The sequence below is a fragment of the Hakea prostrata genome, chromosome 10 (genome assembly GCF_041222555.1).
Source record: "Hakea prostrata isolate BN-2017 chromosome 10, UWA_Hpros_2, whole genome shotgun sequence".
Lineage (NCBI taxonomy): Eukaryota > Viridiplantae > Streptophyta > Magnoliopsida > Proteales > Proteaceae > Hakea > Hakea prostrata.
In genome coordinates, this window is record NC_142609.1 from 13,206,282 (window position 1) to 13,234,214 (window position 27,933).

A 27,933-nucleotide genomic window follows, 5' to 3' on the forward strand; every position below is an offset into this window, starting at 1 on the left:
CAACAACAATACTCAATAGAGATCACCTTCTTTGTGTGTGTGAATAACACAGTCGGAAGTTGGATATGAGACGCAGCAGGTCAACACATAGCCCTTCTCCATCTGATTCTCATCAAGGAAGGAACCATCCGTTTGGTCAACTGCACCGGATGCCAACTGCCCTGCACAAGTAGAGCACGCCCCAGCCCTACAAGAATAGGGAAGCTCAAGGCCTGCATTTTCAGCTGAATCAAGAATATAAGCATCATCTGGGGCCTCGATCTCCTTTTCATCTCCATCTGGTCAAATCAGCTTTACCTTGTATACTGTGCCATTGCAGATTCTCTGAAGTTTGAGGAAGCCTTCAGGGCAAATGCCTTGGACATGTTCTTCACAGAACTCAAAGAAGTTGAGCTCTTGATTAAGAAACTTGTGTTCCTTAAGGCCGCAGTTTTGATTAGGCAGGGAGAGGATAGACTCACAGTTGACATCCTTGAAAGCCTGTAGTCAAACATTGAGGCTTATTATTATTATTTTTTTTTTGGTGAAGAGCTTTATTCATTAAAAGAGAAGCCCCTGGGATACAAAGTACCAATTACATCAAAGTGCAAAAGCCAAAGAACGAAAGAGGGGGGAGAGAGCGAAAAATAAGATGCCTGAGAAGCAGCAGCATAAGAAGCTAATCTATCAGCTACAGAGTTGCCTTCTCTATGAGTATGATTTACAATTAAAACATCAAACAGAGAGGAAAGGCTGAAGATATCATGTATATAATGACTGATCTTCCAAGGTGGAGTCTCCGACTTCTTGGTAATCAGATTAACAACAACTTCATTGTCACTTTCAATAATTACTTGCTTTAGATTGAGAGAGATAGCCAGCTTTAGACCTTCTCGAATTGCAGCAGCTTCCATTTGAATGGCTTGTGAGTTTCCTCCTTTACAGAAGAAGGTGAAGAGAGTGTGACCCAAGTGATCACGAGCAATACCACCAAATCCTTGCCGGAAGCTGTTGGAACCCTTGCTGATTGCAGATCCATCAACATTGATTTTGATGTAATGCAAAGGAGGTGCACTCCATTTAATGCTTTTGAACTCTTTTCTTGATTTGCTATGCTGATGAAGGGCTAGATGCTCTGCAGCTGTTGATCGAGCAGATCTCCATATATGATATGGATTACTCACTGGTCTAGAGTAAACAACATTATTGAAAGCCATCCAAATGTGCCACAGCATGAGTAAGTGTTGTATGAGTTCCTCCAATGCTGAATTGTTTCTTCTTGCTAAATTACTCATTGAGGCTTATTACTAGCTTATCAAATACAGCAAAACTCTTTACCTCTTTTTTTTGGTGTTGGCCTAGTGTTTTGGGGTTGGAGGGGTTGTTTGCACAACAACTGAAACCACTGTGAAACCAATGAGGCCTTACCCACCTGCAGTGACATCTGCTCGTGCATCTAGATAAGAGGTAGCTAGCTAGGATCCACCATTTACATATGCACACACAAGAACATTTACTTTTCTTCCCCCCCCCCCCTTTGGGTGTGAGGGGAGGCAAATACATGCAACATAGTTTCTAAATAAGGCATTATGCAAATTGAGATTTCAACTACATATGTAAATAACAGATTAACAGATTACAAGAACAAGTCATTCATTTGAACGATGCTAAATTCCTGATTAAAAAGGAATTTCAAAGCTCCTTTGGCCAAAGAATTGTGGACCTACTAACAAAACTAAATGTTATTGATTTAAAGATTTTTTTTCTCTTTTTTCAAATGATTAGAAGTATGAGCATAGCTGAATAACCTCATCGGACACATGTTGCGACTTGCGAAGACAGGTGTTCAGGTTGAATAAAATGTGGTTTTCTTATGGGATATTCACGTTGAGATGGCCGAGTTGGTCTAAGGCGCCAGATTAAGGTTCTGGTCCGAAAGGGCGTGGGTTCAAATCCCACTCTCAACATCAAATATTTTTTTGGTTTTTTGGGTGAGAAGTGTGCTGCAGCTCTCAATGAATTTTCTCCAAGATTTTTCACCTCTTTTTTGCAAATAATACATTTCTTTTACGCAAAGCCGAACTAGACGATACAAGGGCAATCAAAACAATGTTAGAACTGTTCTTGGATTTAAAACGGCAGGAAATCAATTTTGACAAAAGTGGGATTTTTTTAGCCAAAATGTTCAGTATTCAACAAGACGCCAAATTCAACAAGTATTGGGTGTCTTGAAATAAAAAAAGGAAGCCACCTAGTTGGGTAGAAAAAATCTCAAATTTTCAAATTTATTTTGGATAGAATGACACAAAAACCTACAATATGGAAAGCCTCGAATCTGACATATGCAAGAAGGGGTACACTGATGCAATCAACGCTTCAATATGTGACTTTGTATCACATGCAGTGCTTTCGACTTCCCAAAAGCATTTGCAAAAAAATGGATTCACTTTGTTGTAAATTTGGAATAGCAATACAAAAAAGGCCAAACCATTAACCCTTGTATCATAGGACAAATGTTGTACACTAAAGGAGTTGAGAGGGTTAGGGTTTAAAAAAATGGAAGATCATAATATTGTCTTCCTATTAAAACAAGGGTGAAGAATGCTCACGAACATTGTCTGGACGAGTAATTGTGAGATAAATAAGCTGGCCCAATAACTGACAGTATGGTGTTGGATAAGGTAAGGGCTCACCATCAGAAATAGTCAACTTGATGTGTTATTCCATTGGAAATTGATTCGGATTAGCACCTCTGAAACCAACATCAGTTAATATGTCCAATGTGCATCAGCTTAAAACACGATTATGCATCTTAATTAGCCATGTCTTCTACTTCCTCATCTTCCACTTCCTCTTCAATGGCTACCAATATTAAGTCTATTGATTTGGATTCCTCTTCTCCATATTTCCTTCATCACTCGGACAATCCAGGTGCCATTTTGGTCTCCCAACCATTGAAGGGTGATAATTATCCGACTTGACGATGTGCTATGCATATGGCTCTCAAAGCAGAGAAAAACTTCAATTCATTGACACACTACAAGAAAAGGGTGCAACGGCAGCACTTTGGGTATGGATATAGCAACGTTTTGTAAAAACGTTGTTGTATGTTAACGTATAGCGGCATTTCCTCAAAAACGCCGTTGTATGTTAATATATAGCGGCATTTTTACGAAGCACCGTCGTATATCATTTTATCACGATGATTTTTTGAAAGCACTGTTGTATATCACTTATCACAGCGTTTTTTCGCAAGTGCCGTTGTATGCTATTTTATCACGGCATTTTTTTTCCAAGCATCGTTGTATGTCATTTTGTTATGTCATTTTTCACAAGCGCCGTTGTAGTGTATGTCACTTTTTTTAGCGGCATAGCTAAGAAATGCCGTCGTATATTCTCAAACTTTTGGTTCGATTTTCCTTACCTGTTTTTCTTTTTTGTGAGACAAACACAAAGCAAGTCATCTCTGTTTCAAGACCTAAAGTATCATTAGAGAGCTTCTCATTTCAATCTATTTTCTGAGTAGAACAAAGTGCTAGCTTGCAGAGTGTTAGCCCAAATGTAGTGCCGGCATTTTGATGAAATGCCCTCTTATAACCCAAATTTCCTCCCTGTGAATTAACCCGCCATTTTTTGGTTACCAAAACACCGCGCTATTTTTCAGTTTGGAAGACGAAGATTTTTCTTTTAGATCGTCTCTCTCCTAATATAGCGACATTTTTGTAAAGTGTCGGCATATATCAAATTTTTTTGTGGCAAAATTATGGCACTTTCCTTTTCAACCGTGGCAATTAATAAACACCACATATATAACAATAACGGTGCTTCCTAAACACCAGTAATGTGCCGTCATAAGTTAACATCACCGGCGTTTACATTTAGTGCCACTATAACAATACGGCAATGCTTTTACAGGCCTTTTTCGCGGCGTTTTTGAAGTGTCAAGAAATGTTTACAGTGGCATTTTTAGATTTATGACGGCATTTTCAAAACACCGCCATAGGCCCATTTTCTTGTAGTGACAGCTCTCTTTCAAAACCTATTTCTAATTCACTTTTGCTTCTTTAATGTATCTGCTGTAATAGTATGGTTCTTTCATGGCTCGTCAATTGCTCAGAATGTCCTTTATGCCTCTATTGCTCATGAGGTTTGGGGCGACTTTGAGGCTCGTTATTTTAAACAAAATGCACCCCACATCTTTGAAATTCTTCGTGTCATTTCCACCCATCAACAAGGCATGTCTTCATTGACTTCTTATTATACAGTTCTTAAAGGGCTTTGGGATGAGCTTTCCTCGTATAATGATCTATCACCTTGCACAGGTGGTCTTCTAAAGAAGCATTCCGATGTTTTTTTATAGAGATCAACTTCTTGAATTTTTTATGGGACTTAATGATTCATATGGCTCACTTCGTAGCCAATTTTTTTTTATGGACTATTTGCTGATAGTGAATCATGCTTATTCTCTTTTACTTCAAGAGAAGCGTCATCGCACAATTCATGAGGCTATTGCTCCCGCTCTCACTTTGCCTTGGTTGCCACAGCTTCTCGTTATAGTTCGAAAAATGGTACCAAGAAACACTATCATTGTGACTTTTGTGGCTTGGATGGCCATTCAAAATCCTGTTGTTTTAAGAAACATGGGTATCCTCTCAAACGTGCTACAAAGTCCACTGCACCGCCATATCCAACAGTTCACTCCTTTGTTGAAACTGTGGTCCCTTTTGCTATTGCATCATCTTTCATCACAAATCAGTATCATAAACTTCTATCTTTGTTGGAATCTAGTAACATTATACCCTTGACAAATGTTGTAAGTAAAGTATCTTCTCTATGGGTTATTGATTATGGCGTCAATCTTCATATGGTTTTAGATTTGTCTTTATTTCATACGAATAGTTTTGTTCACCACACCCAATTCATTCGTCTTCCAAATGGTGGTTTTTCTCCTATTACACATATTGGGAATTGTAGCTCGATACCCACTTTACCTCTCACAGACGTCTTGCATGTTCCTTCTTTTGGTTTTAATTTGTTATCTGTTACCCAAATTATCCAACTTCATTGTTTCCTAACTTTTTATCCTAGTCATTGTATGATACAGGACCTACGCAGGAAGGAGAGGATTGGGCTGCGTAAGGCATACAATGGACTTTATTATTTGAAGTTGGATTATCTTGTTGCTACTGTTGTTTTTCCCACCAAGGACCTTTGGCATTCTCGTTTAGGCCATCCATCTTAAAAATTTCTAGTTATATTGCATGTTTGGATCCAAATATTTTTTTTCATAAAAATTGTGTTTGGTCTATTTGTCATTTGGCTAAGCAAATTTGACTTCATTTTCCGTCTAGTACAATTTCTACCACTCTTGTTTTGAATTAATGCATTGTGACATATGAGGACCTTACTTTGTTCCCTCAATTTGTGGTGCAAAATATTTTTAAACTATTGTGGAAGATTTTTTAATATGCATCTTGGTGGTTTTGTTAAATCATAAATCTGATGTTTGGTCCCGATTAAGGAAATTTTGCTATGATCAAAACCCAATTTAGATACCAAATTAAACAACTCCGAACTGATAATGCTTGTGAGTTTTTTAATTATCATTCCAATGAATTTTTTACAACCCATGGTATTATTAATCAACATAGTTGCATTGATACACCCCAACAAAATGGGGTTATTAAACGCAAACATTGCCACCTTCTTAATGTGGCACATGCTCTATCTTCTTTCAAGCAAGTCTACCTCATAAGTTTTGGGGTCATTGTGTTTTGACAGCCGCTTACCTAATTAATCATTTACCCACCCGGTTGCTACATGATAAATCACCACTTCAAGTTTTATTTTGCAGGATCCCTTCATATTCTCATCTTCGAACTTCTGGATGCCTTTGTTATGATCATAATCAGCCTCAAAGTGTTTTTATTGGGTACCCATATGCACAAAATGGGTATGTGATTTATGATTTACAAACACATAAGGCCAGTTTACATTAGTCGTGATGTCACATTTGTTGAAAATTCTTTTCTTTTTTCAGAATTTTCATCCCCATTATTGCATGTTTTACCCATTGCTGCTCCATAAGATGGGTAAACTATCAGTATATGGATTAACTCAAAGAATTTGATGGTGAAGATGCTTCCAATTTCATCTTAGAATCCTTGACCCTTTTACCTCTTACATATGTTTGTTTAGCTATTAACTGATTTGCTAAATGTAACCGGTATTTTTCCCTATACTGATCTTTATGTAAGGTTTCATTCCTAGGTGTGTTAACACTTAACACTACAACCCAACTCTTCAGGCTGATTAAATTTTCTGACATTGGAAAGACAAATATAGTTTTACAAATAGTATTTTGGACATGTGACCAAGTCGTTGTAGTATAGTGGTAAGTATTCCCGCCTGTCACGCGGGTGACCCGGGTTCGATCCCCGGCAACGGCGAAAATAATTTTTTACCATTTAAAGGGCTTTTTTTCTTTTTTTTTTTTTTTGGGGGGGGGGGGGCGGTGGGGGTGTAGATTAGAACCCAAAGAAAAATTTGTTACGAATCAAAGGATAGAAAGTTAGAAAACAATGAAATTGTTGGGTAAGTTGGGTAACAGATTACAAATTATACCAAGAGAATGAACATGTAATACGTCTGTGAGAGGTAAAGTGGGTATGTGGCTGCAATTCCCAATATGTGTAACAGAAGCAAAACCACCATTTAGAAGACGAATAGATTAGGTGCTGGGAACAAGACTATCCGAATGAAATAAAGACAAATCTGAAACCTTATGAAGACTGGCACCAGAATCAATAACCTATAGAGAATATACTTTATCTACAGCATTTACCAATGGTGGACTGTTAATAGATTCCAATAGAGATAGAAGTTTATGGTATTGGTCTATAGTGAAAGATGGCACGACAGCAGAAGGGACCACAGTTGCAGCAAGGGAGTAAACCGTAGGAGATGAATCTAAATCAGCAAACTTAGTATTGGTAACCATTAAAGAGGAGATAGAAGATACATTAAAGTATCCAATACAATGAAGACTCTTTACCATTGAAAATAAGCCTACTTCAGATATTTTGTTACATCATTAGGGTTGAGGTTGATTTCTATATAATCATGTAAATTCTAATTATACCCTGCACAAGAATTATAGAAACAACATTACATTGTTAGCACATATGAATTTGTGAATTATTATGTGAATAACCACTTTTTACACATATTTTACACATATAAGATGGTAAAACATTGCCTCAGCCCACAATTCATTGGTGAAAGTGTGATTGTGACACCGAATAATTTCTTCAAATTCAGCACAATAATGACACAAGTCCACACACAAACCACAAGTAATAAATATAAGCTTCATGGTGGGAGAAGTTTCACCAAAGAAAGCAACTATATATTCATTCGGACACAGTAACCTTATCAAAGCCAACCTTCTGAAATTTTCTTTTGGATCTCCTACAACAGCTTAAGATTGTCTTCGCTAACAAGTAAGTGCTGCACCAATATTTCCCTCCTTTCATCACCACCTCCTCCAACATTGTTTCCAGTACTAAATGAAGCTGAAAAAGATATAAAATAAGCAACTCCTAAGACCGGATAAACTACCAGTAGAAATTTGAACTTGAATGATATAAGCTGAAACTTTCATTAAATTCAAACTAAAATAGAAAGACAAATCATCGGAACATGAAACAGAAGCGCAAGATAACAAGAAATGTTTTACAAAAAACTACAGACCTATTCTGTTCAGCCTTACTTTGCCAGCAATGGGAGAGAACCACCCGAAGCTCTGTGAAGGAAGTGTGAAGGTTTTGGGAAGAGATGTGAGCAACAAAGCAGGTGCACAGAACTTATGAGGTCTTCGCAATGATGAGACACACAGAGACGAAAATACAGAGAATCTGAGGGGGCATAGAGTTGCAGATGTGAAGTGAGTAGCCCTCACCATCGCTATGTGCTCTTGGGCTGAAAAAGTTCATAAGTGGTGAACACTCTCTCTCTTGATCCCTTCTATTCTGTTGTTATAGGGAATTGATGATCATGTTTCGATGACAAACGTGTTCAGAGTGCTGCTATGGGCGATGAACTCCTGGTGACGAACTCGATCCGGGTGCAGATTTGGCTACGAACCTGGTCAACTACGGATCCGGTCGATTTTCCTTGTGCGCAGAACAGTTAAAGCGAACCGTCCGGTGCGCTCCAAAAAATTCTGACCGTTGATTCTTGTACATGTACTTTTAAGGGCCTGGTTGGGAACTTGTTGGCTCACTCTCTAGCCCAGGAGGCCCGGTCTGTACCTTGCAAGACTAGTTGGCCATTATCCACTTCCTGGATTCAAGCTCATTGTACTCTGGATCTAGCGCATTTTGCTTGGTCTTTTGAATGAAATGTTGTTTACCAAAAAAAAAAAAGAATCTAGAGATTTTAGATTGACAAAATGGGAGATTTATACCCGTTTGGTTGTGTGAATTCATGGATTCATGATATCTAGAGATTCACATTTTTAGTAGATTTATGGGTATGAGGTAAAATTCAGAGATTTACTATAAAAGCGTTAAACATTTGAACCATGACTCCATAAATGTTTTTTAAGGATGAAGCTATAAATTTCATCCCAAAGATTCAGCCTAACCAAACAGTTAATTTTATGAATTATGACTCCATAGATTTGAAATCTCTAGGTTTTTAAAATCTTCAGACTCAAGTAACCAAATAGGCCCTTAAGGGAGTTAAGTGAGGGAATCGGACGGTTTTACAATTGGACGAACCGTACCCATCCGGTCCGTACTAGACGAACCAACCCATACCTTTTCAAAATCGTTTGAAAACACCAAAACAGGGTGGTCAAGGTAGACCCTCATTTTGAAAAGTCTTCTACACTGATTTCATAAGCTCTCATCTCAGCATTCTTGATTCTCTTCTACCCTGGTCCCCCAAGTCATTTCTTCCATTTGAGCTTCACAATATCACTGCAAGTGAACCCTGATGGAGGTGGTCTTCCATTTGATATTGAGAACCAAAATCAGAGTTTTTGTAATGGGGAGTTCTTCCCTGTACAAATTGACGAGTGTTTAAGTTTGATGGTTCACAAGGAATGCCAGCATTTGCCCAGAAATGATTATATTTGAAGATATTACGTAGTGGGGAGTTTCACTAATCACCTTTGTTAAGAAATCTAACATATACGCAGCGGAATTGAAACAAGAAAGAAAGAATCAAGTAAGCATGACACAGGGTATTTACTTGGTTCGGTCCTAAGACCTACATCCAAGGATGAATTGAGCATTCAATAAGCTATGCAATCATCAAATAACCAAATCAAGGTTACAGCCCTAAATCAAGATGTAAATATTCTATACATAGACCAAGAGAGAATATACAAGACTTGGAATGACCACACACCTGTAAAGCTGTAACCAACAGTCCAACCGAAGGTTTTCTCCTTTCTGCGCAAGCCAAGAACACCACAGCCAGTGCCTTCAACGCATACAATAGCAAATGCTATTAACCACCATTAGAGCATCAATCTTGAAGAAGAACTAGATCATAACCAAAGCACCGCTCTCAGAACCGAGAGCCATAACCAGAGAGAACCGAGAGCAAGAAGATGAGAGAGAGTGAGAGAAATCATATGAGCTTCAACCTTAATCGATACCCTAAAAACCCCCAATTCATGTATACAAATAAATAACTGAAAAGACAACTTTGCCCTTCAAACTAATCAATAAGACAACCTAGTCCTAAAACAATGTAAAAGGACAAGCCTACCCCTGCATACATTTACAAACAACCTTTCACTGTTAAATGTAGATTATTGTAATTATATCACAATTGAATTTCTAAGTTCCAGTTTTCCGTTTTACTTCTTTTAGACCTAGTTCGTTTTTGTCATTTTTTATTAATTACTAACGTGTTATTATTTTGGTCTTGTATAGGTTGATTAGGTTCATGCCCATTACAGCTTTGGACCTCAGACTGTTTATCTATCAATTAATTACTTAATTAGGACCTTCAAGTCATGAATTGACATTTCATTTCTAAGGAAAATCTAGGTAAAATAAAAATGGTGGATTAAAAAAATTTTAGTCACTTAATTAAATGTATTTTAAATTAACCGTAAGGCTAAATTCTAAAGCTAATTTAACATACTAATCAAATCAATGGCATGCATGAAATTTTAGTGCTAAACAAATTTTGATTAAAATGTATTTGTATAATCTTAACTTTGGTTAATTTTGATGAAAATGCAAATCAGAATCTTCAACTTTGATGACAACAGAAAATATTCCTGATACTCTCCTGTCAGTTAAAGAATTAAGGAATATATTTATTTTTCTTTCATTTTTTTTCTTCTGAATTCATAAATATTTATTAGGCTTTTTATATTTTCTAAATAATTTTCCATATTTTATTTACTTGGCTGCCAGTGCTTGTGCTGCAACCCACAACCGGCCATCATTGAAAATAATATTTTCATGGGTTTTATTCATTGAGTTCTCGGAGAGAAGAGATTTGTATTACCTTCACACTTTCCTATTATACATTAGGAGAATTTGTTGGGTCCCACTTCTATTTTTTTTTTTTTTTAAGATACTGCAGTAAAAAGTTGTTCATATTATTACATTTTTTTCCCCATACAAAGACGGGACTAAACAACCCAAAGGAACAAATAGAAAACTTAACTTAAACAAGACTCTCTATCCACCATGAGAATTCCTTCTAATCCAGCTGGAGGATCTGGGAAGAAAGCCCATGGGTCCGTGGGACAAAGTTGCACCCTAGACATCCAGTCAGCGGCTTTGTTTGCTTCTCTACCAAGATGAACAAACCTCACCCTTCCATTAATGACTGAAAGAGTTTTTATTTCCTCAATGAGGCGAACAATACTCCCTTGTGCATGCCTACAAGGGTCGAGGAGAGCAACAGTTTCCTTAGAATTAGATTCGACTTGAATCTGACAAAACCCCAAACTCCAAGCCAACCTAAGGCCTTTGATGATCGCTATTAATTCTGCTTCAAGGACTGTACACAAAGGAAGCTTCCCTGCAAAATCTCCCTTGAACAGCCCCTCTTGATCCCGCAAAACACCCCCCACCTGCATATAGTTCTCCTTTCTATTAAGAGAAGCATCCACATTGCATTTTTAGTTACACTTTTACAAGCACATCTATAAATATATTTGTTCCCCGTAGCAATAATTATTTTATCACTATACATGGAAAAACTGTAGTTAGAAGAGACTTGTAGCTTTGGTTAAAAAAATCGTATCTAACTATATGTAGGTATAAGGGAAAAACTACATTTGGATGGGCTGAGTTTTAAGAAGCCCAAAATACTGTCTCAAGCCCAATCTACAGAGCACATGCATTGGGCCAGATTGAAACGGATACTTTCATCAGGGAAGAGGTGGGGATGGTAAGAATTTTGTTTGCTTCCGTGTGGGATATTTCATGTGTAGCACTCAAATTGCGACAAATGATATTTTTGAGAACCAATGGTTGTAAATTTCTCCGGCCTTATATAGTCTTGATCCTCTAGCCTGTGGATACAGAATTGTGCTCCCCCCACACTTGTCCACCACATAATCAAGAAGCCCAACCTAAGCATTTATGGTTCACTTTATCAATGCTCATAAGTGGGCTTCCTCTTAAATTTGTAGTGGAGGGGCATGAGGGAAGTAGATTCCTCTACAAACACTGAATCTCGAAAATGTTGTGTATTGCGATCTGAAAACCACACATGAGATATTAGTGTAGCAACAAACAAAGATTCACGAAAGTAGCATTTCCCTTGAGTTCTCCTCACTTTGTCACATGTTACAACAAATGCTCGTCGATTCACACCTGTTACAGTGGACACTAGTTTTTCATGTAGCAATTAACCTAAAGTGTTGTTCATGTATGTTGTTGTAGTTTCTACATTCTACATAGTCCTGAAAATTTTACCCAAAAATATATATATATATATAAACCCGACAATTAACAATTTTCTTGTATTATTATTTCAACTATAAAATGATAAAATCCGTTAAATTTTCAATTTTCAACATGTAGAAAAGATCAAATTACAGATGATTGATACCGTGAATCTTTGAGGAGCCTCTTAGACCTTGCACTATCAAATACTAACGTTTATTTCACTCGATATGAATAATTTTCTTATAAGTTTTAAAAGTAACTTATGTTTATGCTAATCATTTTGCATATTTGGTTGCGTTCAATTCTCCCTAGACTCTACTAAACGCAGGAGTCTTCATACACTTGATATGGCCTTACTTCGTAAGTACTACCACTATGGACAATGCCATAATTTGAACTCGTCCGAACTCCAAACTCGACTAAGACATCATCAACATCCACATGACAAGAGTTAAAAATGATATTTTTTTTTCTTTTCACATGAAAGGCCTTGCTGTGGTCTAACAAATCTTTGAAGTGACAAAATCTTACATTCAAAAAAAAAGTTGAGTAGCTTCACATGAGAGGAAAGCATTCAAAGAAAATAAATTAGAAGGAAATAATTTTAGGTTCTGATCAGCAAATCTCAAAAAAGTAGCTCCTCCCATTAAATCTAAACCTTCCATTCAAATCATTATTTTTTTCTTTTTTGGGTAATCAATTCAAATCATTACTTTAATTGCTAAGAAAATCAAGGATATTCAGTGAAGCATTTCCCTCATACAAATTCCATTACAAGCAGTAATCTAAACCTTCCACATTTTTCTCTCCTTATTTTAACCTATTACTAAATCTATGGCAAAACATCCATTAATAAAGAAAAGAGAGAAATCTATGTGACCTATTAGGAGAAACAACTGAAGAGACCGTTTGAACAGAAAATCTCTAACCAGACTCGCTTCCAACCATGGCTTTCTGGGCTTCCCACCTCTGCTTCTTGATCCTCATTGCAAGATAATGAAGGTAATGGAGTTGGGTTTTGGCGACTGGTTTCTGGGATGCTCTCTACTCGATCAAAATCAGCTTTCTTGCAGATATGTTTGGATGATGAAACGTTTCTGAGCCTGCTTCTATTGCCATTCTTGTTGAAGCTAACTGGAAGGCTTCTACTTCTTCCAAGCGAAACTCTTAAATGAGGTGGTGGAGGATCCAGGTTCTGCCTGCGTTCCCAGAGATGAAGATCAATGTTACACTCCTGGTAATCTACTCCAGCCATTGCTAGAGCTTCCATGGACATGGTGGAGTCAAACAGAAAACACTTGCAATTGCAGATTTCTCTCTTCTGGTTCTAGTTTCCTACGTTGTTTTATAACATCATATCACCTTTAATTTTTTTTCTTTTTTGAAAAATTTCTTTGTCACTCTTCAGAGCAAGGGAATGGGTCTTATAGAATCTGTCGTCAAAAAACTTAAAAGTTAATACAATAAGACATATACAACTATAAAGATTAGTTTAGTTGGCAATGATCAAGATCTCTTAGGCAAGAAAACAAGCTATTTATAATTTCTCATCTCAAATATAAATTAAAAAAAAATAATGAAATGAATATATATATTTTTTAAGATTCTAATTTATAAGTTATAATCTTTAAAAAATATAATTTATTTATTATTATTAAATATAAATAAGATAACTGCCAATAATTCTTATTCTGGTAATTTTTATGATCAAAATTGAATTACTTTCTTTTGTATTTTCTTTTAAAGACCATACCTAGCCAATGAACATTTACTCATGGAGACAAACATGTCTTGGCTTGTAGTTTTAGAAGCATAAGGAGCGGATTAGGCTAAAGAGTCCTTCGTGTCAAGGACCACGATTTCATGACATGGGAGCCTACCAGATAAATTGTTTTCTTCCTTTGTAATAAATGCAAAGCTTCACGATTTCCATTTACACCCCAACCCTAGAAATTCTAATAAATGATGTTTAGTAGTTTTCATCCCATGTATGGAGTTGGATGCTCTACCCTAATTGATAGATGCTTGTGATTCCTTTATACTTCTTTACTGTACTTTAGAAATAGATACACATCTGAATTTTGAGGGAAAAAAATCAGAGATGGGCTCCTAAGGTCGCATTAGTAACGTATGATAGAAAGGTGTGAAGAAAACACAAACGTTTACCCTGATAAATACTAGATTCAGCTTTCATGCATGCACTCATACAACATGCGACAAGAACTATAAACTCATACTCTCTGAACGTTCTTTTGAGAGTTGAAATATGACCAAGGTATCTCAAACATTCAATAAAGACCTGACTAGGTTACATAGACACACATGACACACTCTCTCTATTCTTCCTCAAGGTGTCTTGGATATAAGTTAGTTTATTAAATACACAAACACATCAAACACTACAAGTGATATGAGTATATATACGTATATATTGTGTCGAATGTATGATACAAATTTTTCTTTGAAGACACACCAATAATTTATCATTTACCATTTTAATTACATTTTGTCCATAACGTTTATGGAGATCGACATCATTTTAGAAGGATAGGAGAATGTTCCTTTGCTAATATTATTATTATAATGTATCAAGTATTTATTTTATATCTGCTATTTGTCAGTATTGGTTTAGCCTTTAAGGGAAAATATCCCCACTTATATATAAAGTCTTTGGCTTCCCAAAAAAAAAAAAAAAAAAATAATTTCCCACCATGAGAATAGTGAAATGCTATACATAAATCGATTTATATGAGAATAGTGAAGCTTTTGGTAAGGTGACAAAAGAATAGTGGAATGCAATTGCATGTAATAGTTTTTTATTAAATGAATATTTTTCTAAAAAATAAAAACTAAAAAACAAACATCTCATAAATTAATAAGAATTCAAGAATTAAATCTCTTTAGGATGAAGGATTTTCCTTCCTAAGGATTACTGGATGTACAACAGTACAAGTAAGCTAACCCAAATGTAGAGATAGTAAGAAAAAAAAAAAAAAAAAAATCTTGAGTTCAACCTCTGTCTTTTCACTAGACCTATAAATGGATAATCGAAATTCGCCTCCGAATTCGCATTCGTATTCCTTTAAGAGAGTCTGAATCCGAATTTTTTATTACTGGAAAATATCTGTCTCCGTCCGATAACTAAACGGATTCGGATTCGGATATATGCTAGACGGACCAAAAAATATCCGGATTAGATATTATCTGTTTATAATAAAATATTTTTTTTTGATGAGTTTAATTAATAAAGATGTTTAGGAATTTGAGGGAAGTTGCTACCAATTTCTACACGTATTTTAAAAGTTTTCTATACAATCACTTGTCACATCATTAAATGACAAATTAAAAATTTTAATATTTTTCGATAAGCTCGAGAGACTTCACGGGCATCAATGGCTGTGTTTTAAAAAAATTTAAAAAAACAAATTCTCATCATAACCATTCGCACAATCACTTGTCACAACACTATGTAACTTAAGTTAAAAATTAATATTTTTGGATAATCTTGAGTGACTTCATGAGCATCAATGGCAGTATTTTAAAAATTTTTAAAAAATAAAATTTTAACATAATCACCAGCAGACACACTGTTTAAGGAGACCAGTGGGCTACAAACTTGCAGTCTCTCTTTTCTTCTCCTTTTAGCTCTTCTTGGCTTGCGAAGAATCGAAACAGCGTTGTTCAAAAAATCGAAACTGTGAAAGCTCATGTTTCAACACTTCCCGTCGACCAGTGGCAGCTGGCAAGTAACAACAACCAGCTTACGGCGGTGGTAAGAACATGGCTTTGCATCTTTAGGTACCTATATTGGTGATTCCTCATCAAACCTTTACTGTTCTCACGTTTCATGGGCTCTTGTGCTTCTTACTGCGCCAGTAAGAACGTTGCTTTGTCTGTCTTTGAATTATTTTAAATGGTCGACGGTGGTCTGGTTGTTCTTGTTGGGTGCTCTCAAAGCCGGCGATCTTCCTCTGTTAGATCCTCTTTGAATACATCGAAAATGGCCGACGGTGGTCTGGTTGTGCTTGATGGGTCAGCCCTCAAAGTTGACAATCTTCACCACTTCACCAAAACTCAGGTTCTTCGAGATCGCGATCACCGGAACTCGAAAAATGGCAACCCAAGAATCGGATAGTTTTGCGGATCGGATAATAATCGGATATCTGACAGAGTCATGAATTCGAATTTGGATACCCTTTAAAAATATCCGCCGGATATCGGATCGAATTCGAATATTGGATTCGAATTTGGATACACCACTATCCGAGCCGAATCCGATCTGTTTACAAGCCTACTTTTCACACATTCTTCCTCTCCTCTTTCCCAACTTTTTATCCCCAATCCTAGTGACGAGTTTAATGTTGAACCCCCCACTCCAAAAAAATAAAAAATAAAAATAAAAAGTAGCCAAAATATATCAATTATCAGGAGAAACAAAAGGACTTTGCTGGATTCCACCAAAATTTGATATCTCTTTACTGGATATCATAGAACCAATATGATATATATTTGATATCTCTTTACTAGGTTCCACCAAAATGCATTGACTAGTACGATACAATATTCAAAACGAGAGGACACATTTCTTTAAATCACCCGACCACTACGATACTCGATACCAATACTTCAAACCTTGGTTGTTCACCCACTTCCATGAAATCCACTCCTTGGACAAAGGATGGAGATTCCATTTGGATGGTGTCTTTTTAATTTTTGGAGGAAGAAATACTTATATAGTTATATTAGATGCCCTAGCGAAGTGTAGGGTATTCCACAGATCTGGTATGATAATAGCCAATACATATGATAAAGCGCATCAATAATTAACACTATCATATCCAAAATTATTAAAAATTCTCATAGCCCTCTTAACATAAAAAATCATTATAATACTTCTTAATTATTTTAAATCAATCAAATGATTGAAATTGAACTCGTTTTCATATTCTGCCATTCTTTAAATGAATTTTCCACTTAAATGATCTTCCTCCAGGAAGTCTTATATTGTGATTTTTCAATTGTGGTCCCACTAGAAAACTAAGAAATCCATTTCAGAACCACCTCGTCTCATTTGATCCCAAAACTGCCTTTAAGAGATGTCTCGCTACAATAAACAAGGGCTTTTGCCACGGAAAATTATCGTGGCAAATAAACTTACCCGACGGCAACTTCCCGTCGGGTTGGAAAGCCGTCGTAAGCATTTACGACGGAAATGGGTGAGGGTGGGTACTATTTTCTTTTGCTACGGAAACAGGATACCGTGGCAAATACTTTGATATATGCCAGGGTGTTCCTGTAGTAAATAGCTTGGTAGGGAACCATGTATTTAATTCTTTCGCTATGGAAATATCTTCCCGTCTTAAATACTTTAAGTAATAACTTTCCCTACGGAATTTATTTACCGTCGCAATTACTCTTTTTTTTCTTCATTTTTTTATATTATTATTATTATTATTATAAACCCAGCTAGCATAACTGAAAGGAGAAAAATAGACGAGAAAAGAGAACTTCAAAGGTCAGAGAGTGTATATGAGAAACAGTTGTTTCAGTGGCCCAACCTAAATGGTTTTCAACTCCATTGAGACCAAGGTTTAAAGTATCGGTATCGAGTATCGCATCGGTCAAGGATTTTAAGAGACGTATCGTCCTGTTTCAAGTATTATATCGCTCTAACTAATGTATTTTATTGTAATTCAAATTTCAATGGAGAGACGTATCGAGATGTATCGTATCAGTTGGGTCAAATATGGATACCTATCGGCTAGTATCGTGTGGTATCGTGAGATACTTTAAACCTTGATTGAGACGTTTTATGAGTGCAAGGCAATCAAAGAAGATGATGGGCTTCTTGATATTCACTACGATGGCTAGCAGAATTGCATTACAACATGCCTGGCCAAGAATTCTGCAAACTAATTACAAGATCTAGAAATGAAACTAAAACTAACATAACTAAACTCAGAAATAAGCTTTGAATTAATTCTCAACCACTAAGCTCTTACACGTCCAATCCAAATGGTGGATTCAACCCTTGAAACGTATGAACTGCAATGGAGTCTCAATTCACTTGTAACTCATCCACACCTAACGATCGGACTAAAATCAAACTAATCTTGATTGCTTCAAACTCCATTACATTAGCTGTTGCACCCACACAGGTTGGTTTGTCTTTTTATGATCTTGTTGGAGTAACAAATCTTCAGAAAGAAGTTCCAAGATGAGACCTTCAGGCACTCAAGCAGAAGCTCTTATGAATATACAGTGAGACACTCAGTTAAATAACAATTCAGGTTAATCGATCTCCTTCTCTTCTGTGGCTCTTGTACTACCTGTTGCAACCTTTTTCTCCTCTCATTCTGTAGCATTGCTGCTTTACATGAATCAAGAAAGCAAACCTAGCAGCATATCATCTTCCCCAGGGACTAGTGAGTGAGAGAGAGGAGCAAAGGTGTATGAACCCATTATGAACAGATCTTCACCAATTTTCTTTGTAATTGATAACCTGCAGACCAAAAACTAAAATTTAAAAATTACAAAAGCATTTGATACAGTCACCAATTCAGAAATACAAAATTCTGATTTACTAAAAAATTTCATCTTCACAAGCCAATAATTCTTCCATCCGTTCAAGGATGAAGTGTGAAATCAATCGTTGTATATCAAAATGTCCACATTAAGCTGCAAACTAATAATAAAAAGGAAAATGAATGCTCAACGATCCAAAAACTCTTCCATCAAAGTTTATTTTTCCTCGAAAGTATCTAAGTTATACTACATATGCGAGAACCGACTGCTCAATAGTCAAGATTACACCAGCCAGATTGAAAACAATTGAAAATTATCCAATGAAGAGAGGCTTCATCAAGACCTCAGTCTAATAGAAGAAATTGACAATGGTGAAGCAGCAGACGCTTGGAGAGAGACTCATTTGTATCTATTGGCAAGACTGTTTCCACCCCATATAACAGTGATTATGAAGTTGACAGACTGAGGGATGGAGGTTTGTGTTCTTTTCATATCTCTGCACTACATAATAGAATTGAAATTTACTGAAGGTTCTACCATTAATTTACTAGAAGTCCCACCTTGATTTATCTGATACAGTCACGAAAGTAATTATAAATGCAAAATTCTGATTTCAGTAGGACAATCATCACATCAAGATATATTCTGTTCTTGCAAATGGGTAAGTTACTGATGAAATGGATCCTACTATTTGTTTTCCCTGCACATAAAATATGTGCTAGGCATCAAAGATATAAATCATGTGTTTGAGTGGGACAAGGTGTCGCCTTGGTCCAAGCATCATCCAACTCCTTGGGGCAACTAGACCAATGACAATCATGCTGCCAGTGATTCTATAGATAGTTATGACAGAATTGGCATCTAAAACTACTGATTTAACTAATCAAGTTATAATTGCAAGCAGAATGATAATGCATGATTGACAAAGGCACCCAAAGATGAAGCGTAAGGACATTTTATCTTTGGAACTTGAACCTAAAGATAATGTTTTAACTAGAGAAAAATCAAAACCAAGAATAGGGATCAAGCAAGGATATTGAAAGTAAGAACTATACTCACCTCAAGTACGTTGTTCTTGCATTAGGAACTCTATATCAGCCCTGAGCGAAGATATCTTTCCAGCCTGACTAGATATCTCTTTAGCCTGCGATGATGTTGTTGCCTCTAATGTATGTATCTTAGACCGCAATTGTGTATTACTTTAACATATGACGTGTTGAGCTCTCTTGCTGTCCCATGTACTTGTGTTGGAGTTACTCCAACTCCACACATTCGTAATCGACCATGGACATCTTCACCTACACAATCTCTAAAAACTTCGTCTTGCACGGCAGGGTCCCCTCGCATTTCTTCAAGCAGTTCATTGAGTTTTTTTCTTCCATATTGGCCTACATTTGAAACACAAAAATCAATTACAAGATATATTAATTGAAGCTATAAAGCGATAGTACCTCATTTATGATTTTATAACTTACAATGATCACATTAGCAACTTTGTCTGTAGGGTCATGTGTAATCTTGAACATTTCCATACGAGTGGGAGGTTCTTTCTCTGGGTGCTCCTAACGCTAAACAATTAAGAAACAATAAAATATTATAACATGTGAACTACCATAAACAACATCTGAACTTTCATAAACAACATTTATACTTTCAAATAACATCATATACCTTCTTCTCTCGAATTACAGCAAAAGAAGTCTTTCCTGTGTTATGTAATGATTTTAAATTTTTTCTATTGTCAATATTGCAGGCCGACACAACCTAAAATATTTTCAAACACATAGAATTAGATTAGAAATATTATTGCTAACATAATTTACTATTTTGTCACAAGATGAGCTAAATTCTAGGAATCATACCTGACTAGCCTCTTGGCTCCATGTCTCGAGGAGTATATTCCATTGTTCTAATGGAACACGATTATCTAAATGGGCTAACCTCTCCTCATGTGTTGTGTACTTGTTGAACACATTTACTTTAAGCTCATACTTAAAATCCTTCCATCTTTCATGAAGCTTAATTTCCACCAATCTCCTTAAACTATCAGGGAGATTGATTTTTTCCTACAAATATAATATGGTAACAGTTAGTTTAGCTCTAGGCAATATATGAATACAAACATCTAAATATAGGTAAGAAATATGATACGGGAAATGTATCTTACATATATCTTATTCACCGTGTCATCTTTCAGAGGTTGTGGGATTTTCCTCCAATCAGAATAGGATACAGGAAGTAGGTGTGCATTCTTTGCTTTAACTCCAACCCAAGTCATTAACTTTGCAGCTGTTTCGCTGCAAGGTTGACCACTATCATCAATTTGTACATCAATTTTGCCTATGAGTTCTTCAATCACCTTCCCTCGAGCCGGCCCTCTTCCAGATTTCTTGTCACCTGAAAATATTCAATTCTAGTGAGATACACATATTAACTATTAGTTAAACCAACATAAATTTGCTAAAGATGTTTAATCTCTTACCTGTAGACTCTGAACTCGAAGATGGAGCAGAGAACTCACTGATCACTGTCATTCATGTTTGGCAACAACCTGCTTGAAGTAGCAAATTTTGAATCAACCAAATGAAAGAAAAGGAAGAAGTACATCCACATATGCTAATGGAACTCTGATCATGACTGTTATTTACGACTTTTATTTATTGACACAATATGCTCAAAGTTTATATTCCATGTCAAGAAATTACAAATATATCAATATTCAATAAAATAAAACAAAACAAAATAAAAAGGATTCAGAATGACCCAAGCCTAGTTGATATTGATACAACCAAATTACTGTTGTTTGCTATGTTTATGTAAGGGTTCAATACTTATGAATGAAAATTTTATTTTCTATCTTCCTTATTAACTAGTCACTAGTCAATAAGTTTGCTGCAATATGGTTACAATGAATTTAGAAACACAAAAAATGTTAGAGAGAAAAACATGATCTCACTCTTGTGTGGGGGAGGATGGGATACAATTAGGGGTAGAAATGCCACTGAATTCCTCTTAAGACCAAGATTCCACCAATGCATGCATTATTTGGTATGTAACAAAACCAGTTTGGACGTAGTACCAAGAAATAACAGTCTTTGTATGCCAACTGGGGCATAGGTCACTTGGTCAGTTGGTTTTCTTGTTTTTCTTGCAAACTAGATTAAATTGGCCATCTTTTAATCCTTTCTAATTTCCAGATCCTTCTCTCTCTCTTTCTCTTTTTGTTGCTTTTTTTTTGTTTTTTGGTTTTCTGAACACAACATCTTTTTTTTCTGTTAAGCTACATTTCTTCCCAAGTCGGCACTTTGGACCAAATCAAATAGGAATCTGTCTCCGTGGCAGTTTAATGCAGCAGTCATGAATTCTAAAACTATGAGAATTTTACCATTCAGCATAAACTAGTATTCAAAATGGAAATGAAATCTCAAGGAGTTCCGAGTGAAATAATAATAATAACTAAAACCTCAGATCTTTTAACTAGAGAGATAGCCTTATGGTTTAAGAAATCACACACCTTTCTTGGCTGACCTGTTTGCATGAAATAATTTTCATATATTGGTAGTGACCATGGCTTGGTCATGTATAGCAGTTATGCAATAAGTAGCCATCCACATTATTAAAAATATCCAATTGCAGATCTCATTACTCAATTCTCTGACACTGAGATTCTCTTGTTCAAAACAAGAAGTCAAGTGCCAGCATTTTTTTTAATGTTGATTTACGAACTGTACAAGACATACTCACATTTTATATCTCCAAGCAAAATTGATAGAACTTGCAGCACTCTCAACAAATATACTCACACCTAAATTTACTTCTCTTTAATTCCCAACAAAAACTCAAGGCGCTATCAAATTGAATAAGAAACCCGCAAAAGAATAAGAATTCAATCGACTAGCAAACATAAGCATTTATACAACTCTTGATTGGATCCTCAGCTACAAATCAGCTCATATAATCATTATCAGAAGATTAAGAACTTGCAATTTCATTATTTGGTTTGATGGGCGTTTCAAAAATCATCCCTTCTATATCAGTCCTAGTCCACCCAAAATCACCTTCACCTTCTAATAGTTGCCTACTATGCCTTTGTTGTATTGAAGTCGATGTGCATGCTTGATTTGGAGCATCACTTTCCTCTCCTAACAAGTCATATGTATTCCTAATCTTGGTAGTTACAGCAACATGCCAACCAGACTTTTGAGGATCCAACACATAAAACACCTGCTCTACTTTTGAAGCAAAGACATATGGCTCATCATTTATATTTTGTCCACTATATTTCAAGTGATTAAAATTTACGAGTGTAAACCCAAGTTCATCTTTATGCACTTCGCTCTTTGGATGAGCCCAACCACACTTAAATAATGTTACTTTGAGATCCGCAGAATATTCCAATTCTATTACTTATTGAAAATGACGGAATAAATGATCGGTCCCTCATAGGATGCTTGTCCTTTTGACTTGAAATGCTATTAGTCAATGCAGTTATCATGACCCCACTGTTTTGAGTTTTCTTGGTGACCTTGTACACTTTACTATGAAACCTAATCCCATTAACAATGTATCTTATGTAACTTCTTGCCTCAGAGTTTGGACCTCTAGCTAGACATATGATTTCTTCACGCATCGGAGTCCCATCTTGGCGGAGTTTCAGTATCTGGAAATACAATATTGGTATAAATAAGATTGGAAAGTTTCTAAGCAGATTTGCATAAAGTAAATTATGGGAATAGTTACACTTACATACTCATTGAACTATTTTGGGAAGTCCCTATCATGCAAATCCATAACCTTCTTAGGATGAACACCATGACCTAAGTTCCTTTTAATCTCCTTTATATGGAGTCTAAAAAAGAGTTATCCCAAAAAATATCAATCAATTACGCTTTAATATAAATTATCAAATTTGAATAATGAAGATGTATCGTGTTGTCCATACTTACTGTTGGTATTCATCTATTCCTTTGTAATTGACTAGCACGCATTGATGCGCTTGATTCCTTTCTTTCATTTTAAGACGTAATAGTTTACACTTCCCAAGCGGCCGACCCATGCTAGAAAATATTGAATTTGGGTCTTCTATGTCCAATGTAACATAATATCTATTTGGCCAATTCAATCTCGTTTCAACCCCTTCAAAGTATCTAGAACAAATTAGTAAACACTCTTCTGCAATATAGCCTTCTGCTATCGAGCCTTCTGGCCGACTATTATTGCGAACATAATCTTTCAGTCGCTTGAGGAACCTACATGAAGTCATGTTTAAGATGAATTTTAACAATAAGTGTTATACAATATTAACAAGGTGCATCATTTAAATGACCTATTAGAAACTAACCTTTCTATTGGATACGTCCAACAATAATGTACTGGACCGGCCACACTTGCCTCTTGAGCTAAATGAATGACCAAATGCACCATTATATCAAAAAATCCCGATGGTACATACCTTTCATGGTTACACATCAAAATAACAGCTCTTTGGTCAAGCATTTTGAAATCCTCCTCAGAACTAACCTTACTACATAAATCCTGGAAGAACTCACATAACTCGATCAATATTTTTCCAATATTATTAGGCAAAACACTACGCAAGGCAACTGGAAAAAGTTGTTGCATCATAATATGACAATCATGGCTCTTCAAATCTGATATTATATTTTCCTTGACTTGCACATTGCGTGAAATATTACTAGCATAGCCGTCTGGAACCTTGATACCACTTAATATTGCGCAAAACATCTCCTTGTCCACATTAGACAATGAGTAACAAGTTGGAGGTAAAGTGATTTTATTCCTGCCTTCAATATTCTTTGGATGAAGATCAACACGAATATTCATATATTTTAAATCTAAACATGCATTCAAGTGATCTTTCATCTTGTCTTTTGTACCCAACAATGTGTATATTATGCTATCACAAACATTCTTCTCAATATGCGTAACATCCAAATTGTGACGAATAATGTTATCTTTCCAATATGGCAAATCAAATAATATATTCTTTTTCTTCCAATTAAGAGGGAGTTCAAACTTATTCTTATCTTTTATTCTTTTCCTCCCGTTATTCTCAATCTTATCCTTCCCGAATGGGGGAAACTGAGCACCCCATAGTTGTTCCAACACATCAAACCCAGAATGTATCTTTGGTTGCACTCTATGTTCTTCATGACCATCAAAGCTTCTTTTGTCACGACGAAATTTGTGATCATGAGGAAAGAAACGACGATGGCCTAAGTAACACTGCTTCCTTCCAAATTTTAGCCAACGTGAGGATGTATACTTGTTGTAGCATGGACAAGCCAAAGCAGCTTTCATGCTCCAACCTGAGAGATTCGTGCATGCTGGAAAATCATTAATAGTCCATAACAAACATGCACGCATCCTAAACATTTCCTTCTTGTATGCATCATAAGTTTCAACAGTTGTAAATATATGTCTATATCATTCCTGGTCTGTCTTCGTCCAAGAATAAGCAATGTAAGAATCATGTTAGGCACCTTCATACACATCCATGGTGGCAAGTTGTAAGGAATCAAGACATTGGCCATGTACTATGCTTTGAGCTAATCCTCTTAAATGGATTAAATCCATCACTTGCAAGCCCAAGCCTAATATTACGGGGTTTTTTTTTATTACCAAAATCAGGATATAACCTATCAAAGTCCTTCCATGCTTTAGAGTCAGTAGGGTGTCATAACTCATTGTCGTCCACACGCTGTTCATGATGCCATCTCATATCACTTGAGATCTTAGATGATATGTATAACCTTTGGAATCTTGGGATCAAAGGGAGATGACGTAATACCTTGACTGGGATCTTCTTCTCAATCGATTCATACCTTGATGCACCACATTTGTAACAAGATGTGGCATTGGCTTCCTCATTCCTATACAACATACAATCGTTGGTGCATGCATCAATCTTGTTATAATTGAGGCCCAAATCTTTGATGATCTTCTTAGTCTCATACAAAGACTTTGGTAATGTGTTCGTCTCAGGAAATGCCTCTTTCAATAAGTCAAGCAACATTGACAATGCCTTGTCGATCAACTTACAGAGGCATTTAATAGGATAAAGCTGAAGAATGAAAGATAATTTTGTGAACTTTTTATTTCCTGGATACAACGGTAAACTTGCATCTTCTATCAGCCGTTCATATTTCTCTGTTTCTATACTTGACCTATCTGCATTCAATCTTCTACTATCGTCCTCAATCTCTTCGTCTACATTTCCTCCCAACGTTTCATTTACCATGTTATGTGTATTAGAGATATTGGTCACCTCAAATTCCACCGGAGTTTCAGGTAGAGGTGTGTGTGAAGATGATGCTTCTCCATGGTGTTGCCAAATTGTATAATTCCTCAAAAATCCATCACAGACTAGATGTTCAGTCACTTCAATCCTATTTCTCCAAAGCTGATTTATGCACTTTATACATGGGCATACGATTTGGTCCCCACAAGCTGCATTAGAAAATGCATTGTCTAAAAATTTCTCAACTTCTTATCTGTATAATGCGGACAATCGAAAGGATGGATCCTTTGATCTTTGAATCCAAGTCCTATCCATAGTTTTTGCACATAACTGGTCAAATAAAAGAGTGTTAATAAACTTGAGAAAAGTTTACTTAAATTTCTAAAGAGTGGCAGGTAAAATGTATACGATTTCTTTAGCGTCTTATCTATTTTCTTTTGCCGTTTCTATAACTGACCGTCTTAATAAATATATGGAATTACACACATACCTCTAGGAATTATCGACAATTAGATTAAGTGATTACTTCTGAATTTTTAAGTATAGATAAACACGGTTTTAGTTTTACGATTCGGAACAGAAAATTATATGGATGAAAATTACACAAGAATCTTATTGACTAAACAATAGTTGAGATTGAAGCTAAGTACAAGTGAAAGAGATAGATGACAGAGATAGATCGTTGTCATCTTTCCAACACTATCATCAACTAAACAATAGTTTTTTTAAACTTTCAATAGCCATTTTTTCTTGTAGTGTTATCATTAAGTGAAACGAGTTTGTTTTGGATTTAGCAAGACAGTCTTAAAAACATTTCATGTTCCATGCTTGAATCAATGGCTACGATCCGTCTTGCATGAGCAAACTGTGGTAAGATGAGAGTCTCGAATAAATTCTGCCATAAATTCATGCAAATCTTCATTATTCATCACTTCGCTCATCTTCCATCAAAATCAAATTATATGGTTTTCTCCAATATCTCACATCATTTGAATTTGGGTAAATGAAAGCATATACGTGAGGACAATTTGAGTAAATGAAAGAAAGCAAGGATGAATTTGTATGAAATTATAGACATTATATATTTGGAGCAAAGCACTTTCCAATGAATTGCTATGAAGCAGCACTAGATCTGTGATTAGAGACCTCATTACCATCACAATTTGGGATAGAAGAGAAGTTCCTAAATACAATTGGAGAGCGAAACACTTACGATGAGTCTCTCTTTTATACCAGAAAGTCATTAACCACATTGCCCGTTCTGTTTTTTGGTAATCAATCACTTTGAAGCCTTGTGACAACATGACCCTTGAATTCTATAGAGAGGTAGCAAAACTCATTTTCATTTGATGAAGATGCTTCAGATATATTTCATGATAGGGAAAATAGAATGAAGTTGGAAAATATGTTTTATGTGAACAAATATTCGTGTGTATAGCAAGAACCTTTTCTGGGTTTTTCCTTCCTCTTTAGACAAAAAAGTGTTCTTCAGGTTGCAGTAACCTATTACTGAAGGTTGTGTCGGACGGGTGTGTGTGGGGGTGAAGGGTGTGCACCATGCAAGCATAAAAGCAATTGTGCAGTCAAAGATCACCAATATGAAAACTATGGAGTTCATACAATCCAAGAAAATCCATCCAATATCATCAAACTAGAGTTCTGATTGGCAAAAATTGGTAACCAACACAACTCTGAAATTTCGTTAGACCACAGGAAATCGACTGCGCAACAACAATACTCAATAGAGATCAGCTTCTTTGAACTGCCCTGCACAAGTAGAGCACGCCCCAGCCCTACAAGAATAGGGAAGCTCAAGGCCTGCATTTTCAGCTGAATCAAGAATATAAGCATTATCTGGGGCCTCGATCTCCTTTTCATCTCCATCTGGTCAAATCAGCTTTACCTTGTATACTGTACCATTGCAGATTCTCTGAAGTTTGAGGAAGCCTTCAGGCCAAATGCCTTGGACATGTTCTTCACAGAACTCAAAGAAGCTGAGCTCTTGATTAAGAAACTTGTGTTCCTTAAGGCCGCAGTTTTGATTAGGCAGGGAGAGGATAGACTCACAGTTGACATCCTTGAAAGCCTGTAGTCAAACATTGAGGCTTATTACTAGCTTATCAAATACAGCAAAACTCTTTACCTCTTTTTTTTTTTTTTTTGGTGTTGGCCTGGTGTTTTGGGGTTGGAGGGTTGTTTGCACAACTGAAACCACTGTGAAACCAATGAGGCCTT

General features: G+C 36.1%; 2 non-coding genes and 1 pseudogene across 2 annotated transcripts; 2 read left to right on the forward strand and 1 right to left on the reverse strand.

The window, feature by feature from the left end:
- Positions 1 to 12: 12 nt before the first annotated feature.
- On the reverse strand, positions 13 to 27,774 carry LOC149001974 (ferredoxin, root R-B1-like; annotated as a pseudogene).
- On the forward strand, positions 1,866 to 1,946 carry TRNAL-AAG (transfer RNA leucine (anticodon AAG)). The gene has a single exon. It is a non-coding gene; the product is annotated as a tRNA-Leu (tRNA).
- Positions 6,357 to 6,428, forward strand: TRNAD-GUC (transfer RNA aspartic acid (anticodon GUC)). Its single transcript has one exon. It is a non-coding gene; the product is annotated as a tRNA-Asp (tRNA).
- Positions 27,775 to 27,933: the final 159 nt, after the last annotated feature.